Genomic DNA, 6000 nt, shown 5'->3' with positions numbered 1-6000 from the left:
ATGCTCGATTGGATTGAGGTCTGGGGAATTTGGAGGTCAAGTCAATACCTCAAACTTGTTGTTGTGCTCTTCAAACCATTTCTGCACCATTTTTGCTTTGTGGCAGGGCGCATTATCCTGCTGAAAGAGGCCACAGCCACCAGGGAATACCGTTTCCATGAAAAGGTGTACATGGTCTGCAAAGATGCTTAGGTAGGTGGTACGTGTCAAAGTAACATCCACATGGATGGCAGGACCCAAGCTTTCCCAGCAGAACATTGCCAAAAGCATCACACTGCCTCCGCCGGCTTGCCTTCTTCCCATAGTGCATCCTGGTGCCATGTGTTCCCCAGGTAAGTGACGCACACACACCCGGCCATCCACGTGATGTAAAAAAAAAATGTGATTCATCAAACCAGACCACCTTCTGCCATTGCTCCGTGGTCTAGTTCTGATGCTCTCGTGCCCACTTTTGGCACTTTCGGCGGTGGACAGGGGTCAGCATGGGCACCCTGACTGGACCACACGGGCCAGCCTTCGCTCCCCACATGCATCAATGAGCCTTGGCCGCCCATGACCCTGTTGCCGGTTCACCAAAAACAAAATGTTCACTTGCTGTCTAATATATCCCACTCACTAACAGGTGCCGTGATAAAGAGATAATCAGTGTTATTCACTTCACCTGTCAGTGCTCATAATGTTATGCCTGATCGGTGTGTATGTATTATATATATATATATATATATATGTGTGTGTGTGTGTGTGTAATATTATCTTTTATCTATTGAGTAATGCTCTAAGGGCACAGGGTTTTTTTTGGAAGTGAGTAGTAATCTAATATCATATTTGTGATTTAAAAAAAGTGAAAATCAAATGAAATGGAAGTCCATGATAAGAACATTCTTTTGATCATCTCTGATTAATTTAACTTGTTCTATTTTCAAAACTGATGGCAGATTAGAATCAGTGAGCTAGTTTTGCTGTAGTCTATCATAGCTCACTGTGGTTTACTAATAAAAACAGTAAATGCTGCACTGTTACAGAATGTCATGTGATGTCAAATTCCCACATCCAGAAATGTCTTTTAGTTCATATAATGATCATCTGTATTTTTTTTATTTTATTTGCAGCTGCTTTTTGAAAAAACTAACACTGCATGCAAGTTTTAAATCATGTTTTTTTGCATAACTGTTGGTGTTTTTTTAACAACAATATACATGGAGTATATATAAAACAGTGCATTGTGGAACTCACATATATTTTTGTAGAACACGAAGACCATTTTTATGAGGATGTTGATGTCGGTACAGCATCGGTCTGAAACCCATGTCCTCCCCAGGGGTTTACTCCTCTAGCTGACCTTTGTCTTGCTTTAATCTGCTCTTTCTTTCTCTATAGAGAAGTTGGTGTTCTGGAAAAGGTTATAAAGTAAAAGCAAACAAGAATCTCCTCTTCTTTTTTGTCACTGCTTTATTGAAAGATTAATGATTCACCTTCCTCTAATGCAGCGTTTCTCAAAGTGTGGGGCGCGCCCCACTGGTGGGGAATAGAGACATGACAAGAGGGGCGCGACAAACGAGAGGAAATGTGGTCATTTTTGTGCCCATCTCTATTAACCTCTTGAGCGGCACGGTCCCACATATGGGATTTAGAACGTTCAGAGACGTCACTTAACTGCCAGATTCAAACTGCTTTCCCGCTTTGGCGGGCGCAGAGCCAGAGACGGACACGCTCAGCAGCGCTTGTCATTTATCACAACTATGCAGTGTTTTCAACAACATAATGTTTATTTTAGGTTTCGGACATTTAAATATACATAAGTACTAGTTAAACAATACATTTAGAGTTTGTAAAGTACACAATGATGTCTAAGCAGCAATAAATCAGTTCAAATATAATTTACCGCCGTCTTTTATTCATATCAGATACACATAGTGTAAGTAACTATAAAGTTTACTCTATTTTTCTCCCAGATCACAGGCCACTTACTTACATGGATTTCGGGAGAAATTTATGAATTCACGTGCTGTAAATCCGACTGACAGGACTCTCTGACCTGCTGCGCAAACAAACATGGCGGCGCCCATCTCGAGTTATAGATCAAGATCATTTATTAACGTTTTTAAACGTCAAAACACACTCACTTACACATATTTGAGAATTTCGGAATATCAGATAGTTGATGACATGGTACGCAAGTTTGTGAATATTTTGAATAAAAAAACGGAGAAACGAAATAAAAGCGTTACATCTGTCATACTGTCACAGAAACGAACTCTGCAATTCCCTCCTCTGGCCATCGGAGGGAGCCCTCTCCCGAATACACACACACACACACACACACACACACACACACACACACACACACTCACTCCTACACACACTACATTTCCTAGAAGCCCGTACCTTGGACCTATCACCTCTCCAACTGTTGCCAATGACTCTCTTTCGCTTCTCATCTTCGCGAAGTCTTGTATTGCCACGGTGTACATTTCTGAGCGTTTTCTTGTATTGTCTGCCTGCCTGTTATTGATCTTGTTTGCCTCTCGTTTACGATTCTCTGCTGCCTGCCCTTGGACCCTTTTGACTGTTATCTAGACTGTGAGTGTTATCTGCCTGCCCTGACCATTTGCCTGTACCCTAACTACGATTCTGTCTGTCCCTTACCATTCCTGTTTGCCCCTGTCCGACCTTGCCTGTTGTACCACGCTTTCCTTTAACAAAAGCCTGCAAATGGATCCCAGCCTGAGTGACGAATCATTACACATACAGTGTTATTGTGGCTGCGGTGTTTGACGTGACAAGCATGACGCGTTGCCATGGAAACAATACAGGGAAACGTTCTAAAATAGAGTACCTCAGGGATGACGTGTTTTTGTAGGCAAAACCCAGAAGCGAGTTAGCATTTTAGGACTTCCGGTTCCATTGCCAAGTTTGAGGAAGCTTGGTGGTGGTGAAGTTGATCCGCGACCATGGTGTGCTGTAATCCGTTTATAGCCTACTGTTAGCTTTTTATATCTGACGAATTTATTTAGGCTTCAAAATGTATAAATGTTGTGTTAACTTGTAAAGATTATCTTGATAGATGAAACGTGTAAGTGTCATAACCCTTTGTTAAACACAGAGCTTATTTTTTGCGATTTTCCAAAAGTCTATGGGAAAAATGCATTGGCTTTCGATTGAGGGAACCCGTGCGCCGCTAACTTCCGGGTTGGCCTTCAAAAACATGTCATCCCTGAGGTAGGCCTACACTATAATGGTCGCGTAAAAGAACTCAGCTAGAATATTAATTTATAATTTATATATAATAAATTATAATGCAAAGTGATAATATAATTACACTTCTATTTTCTCTATTTGAAAGTTTTTAATGCTGTTATTTGATGTTATGTTTTTAAAATGTGATGTTAATAAAATAAATTTTAATACATTTTAACAGTTAAACTTAAAGCCTAGTTTATTAACATTCTGTTGGGGCGATTGGGGACAGATGGGGCTCGGAACCCTTCCCTACCTCCAAAGTGGGGAATGGCAGAAAAAGTTTGAGAAACACTGCTCTAATGTCACAAGATCTGATCAAGCAACAGCTGTGCTATTAGTTAAACAAAGTCAGTCAATGTTTCCTGTTATGTTGGTGATGGTGGCAAAGCCATGGTTCACTACAATGAGCTAAGAAGAGATTTTCACACAACATTTTTATGATCTATAATGGATTTCAGTGGATAATAAAATGGAGTAGTTGAAACTCTTACCAACCTCAGAATCTCCTGAATTGACCCTTCGCTAAGCTCCGCTCCCTTGGTTACTGTTGCTCTCTCAGATCAAATAGGTTTAATATCTGGAGAAAACTAATCATTAGCATTCCCATTCATCTCAATTACAGTTGCACAGCTGTGCAAGTATGTGATTTAAAATCAGCCAACACTGCTTATAGGCACTCAGTTGTGGATATAAGTTTTTTTTTCGTCACCTGAGCCATAAAAAGCATGTGACTAACCGCTCTGGAGCAGCAGGAAGATGACGTCTTAATAATGCTGGTTGGCTGATGACCTTACAGCCTGTGCTGATACTTTGGGTGGGTTTATTATAAGTAAGATGCTCGCGTTCACTGTAGACAGATTGTTAGCTGGTTCAGTTGTTTACTTATGACACATACAGGGTATCCGCGGGGCATTAAATAGCATTAAAAGTCATTAAATGGATTTTGCGAAAATTAAGGCCTCAAATGGCATTAAAAAGCATTACATTTTATTTCTACAGGCATTAAGTTTTTTTAGATAGTTTTGAAGAAAAATAATACTACCAGTTTATTTTGAATAAAGCCTAAATAATTAATAACTTTGATTTGCTGTCGCCAAATATGTACATTGGTGTGATACGCACACAGAACCAGTTTGGTAATTGCCTCCGGCCGGTAAAAAATTGCCGTAATGCCAGTTTGGACAGCGGCGGGCTGGGACATGGAGACAGAAGGCTGCATCAGTGTTGCCAACTTAGTGACTTTTCAGGCCCCTTTTGTGATTTTTTTCTAAGAAAGCGCGTTGTGACGAATATAGCGACTTGTTAACCTGATCTAGCTTCCGAGACCCCCGGTACTGCCGCACGAGCGCAAGATCTTGCTTTCCTGCCGGAGGTGCACCTCTCTGGTTCAGCAGCGCATTCAGTTGAGGATGTCAGAGAACAAATAAAATAGATACTATTGCTTCTAACCTGAGTGATCATTTTACGTGTACATATAGCCAAAATCAATGTAAATGTCTATCTTATGTGTATGGTGATTTTTGTCAGACAACATCTCGATTATAAATCATGTCAGGGCTCGACACTAACACTAGTCTGAATACGATTGAGAAAGTAGTCGGATTCAAGCGTTTACATGGTAATTTTTTTGCTGTTGGATCGGATTAGAAAAGGAATAAACCACCCCTTCCAATCCAATCGAAATTTAATTCGGATCGAGCTCAATCGGATCGATTAAGGTGTTTACATGAACGTTTTTCAATCTGATTGAGCTGTCAATCCGATTACAAATGGATTATTTGGGTGCATGTAAACGTAGCCACTGAATGATTCAGCGTTTTGAACGAATCGGTTGAGTAAAAGATTAAATGACCCATTTATAATCATTTGCCTCATTCTTGATTGAATCAGCCATTGGAATGAATCGTTTGAATGAATGACTCAATGACTCACTCATTAAGACAGTTACTTGCTGCCACCTACTGGTGGTTTAGTTTCATTTTTAAAAGTATCATTTTCCCCCCCAACATTTCTTATTTGTACTTTCAAAAAATATATAACACAATCCCATAACATTATTTAATGCATTTGTTATCTATCACAAATATGCAGATTTACATAATTATGTCAAAGCTGCAATATTCTGAAAGGATATTGCTTCAGAACAAATTTATATTTACACACACACAAAAAAAAAAAAAAAAAAATCCTATCTTTTTTCCAGACAAGCAACTGTTTTATTCGTACAAGTGAATGACCGATTTACACAGTCACCATTTCATATTGTCTGACAAGAAAAACAGGAAAATATATAGATGAAACAATTTTATTGGGAATTTGGCTGTATTAAAATATATTATGTGAGCAAAAAGGGTAGCAGCAGAGAAGCAAACAAATGTAAAGGGCACTTTACACTTGGCAGAATGCGAATACGACATGATGAATATTCTAATTGCAGTATGTCCTCATCTATCGACATTTAGCGACATATATATATGTATATGGCATTAAAAGTTTAAAAATTGGCATTAAATTAGATTTGATGAAACCTGTAGAAACCCTGACATAGCATTACAGCTAAAAGTATTCCTGTATTTTTATTGAAAGTAGCCTACTTTTATCTGTTGAGACATGCCTTCACTAGCACCCGTAAGAGCTGATGATTGAGTTGGGGGGAAGAGCTACACTTGAAAAGGGCATTTGAAAATATGCTTTATTTTTGTAATTTCGCTAGAATTTCGCTGGTAATTTCCATAGGGGGCTGTAGCTGAACAGCCAATC

This window comes from Ctenopharyngodon idella, chromosome 8 (assembly GCF_019924925.1).
Source record: "Ctenopharyngodon idella isolate HZGC_01 chromosome 8, HZGC01, whole genome shotgun sequence".
NCBI classification, from domain to species: Eukaryota; Metazoa; Chordata; class Actinopteri; order Cypriniformes; family Xenocyprididae; genus Ctenopharyngodon; species Ctenopharyngodon idella.
The sequence above is the reverse complement of the archived record's forward strand: the minus strand, read 5'-3'. Positions refer to the sequence as shown.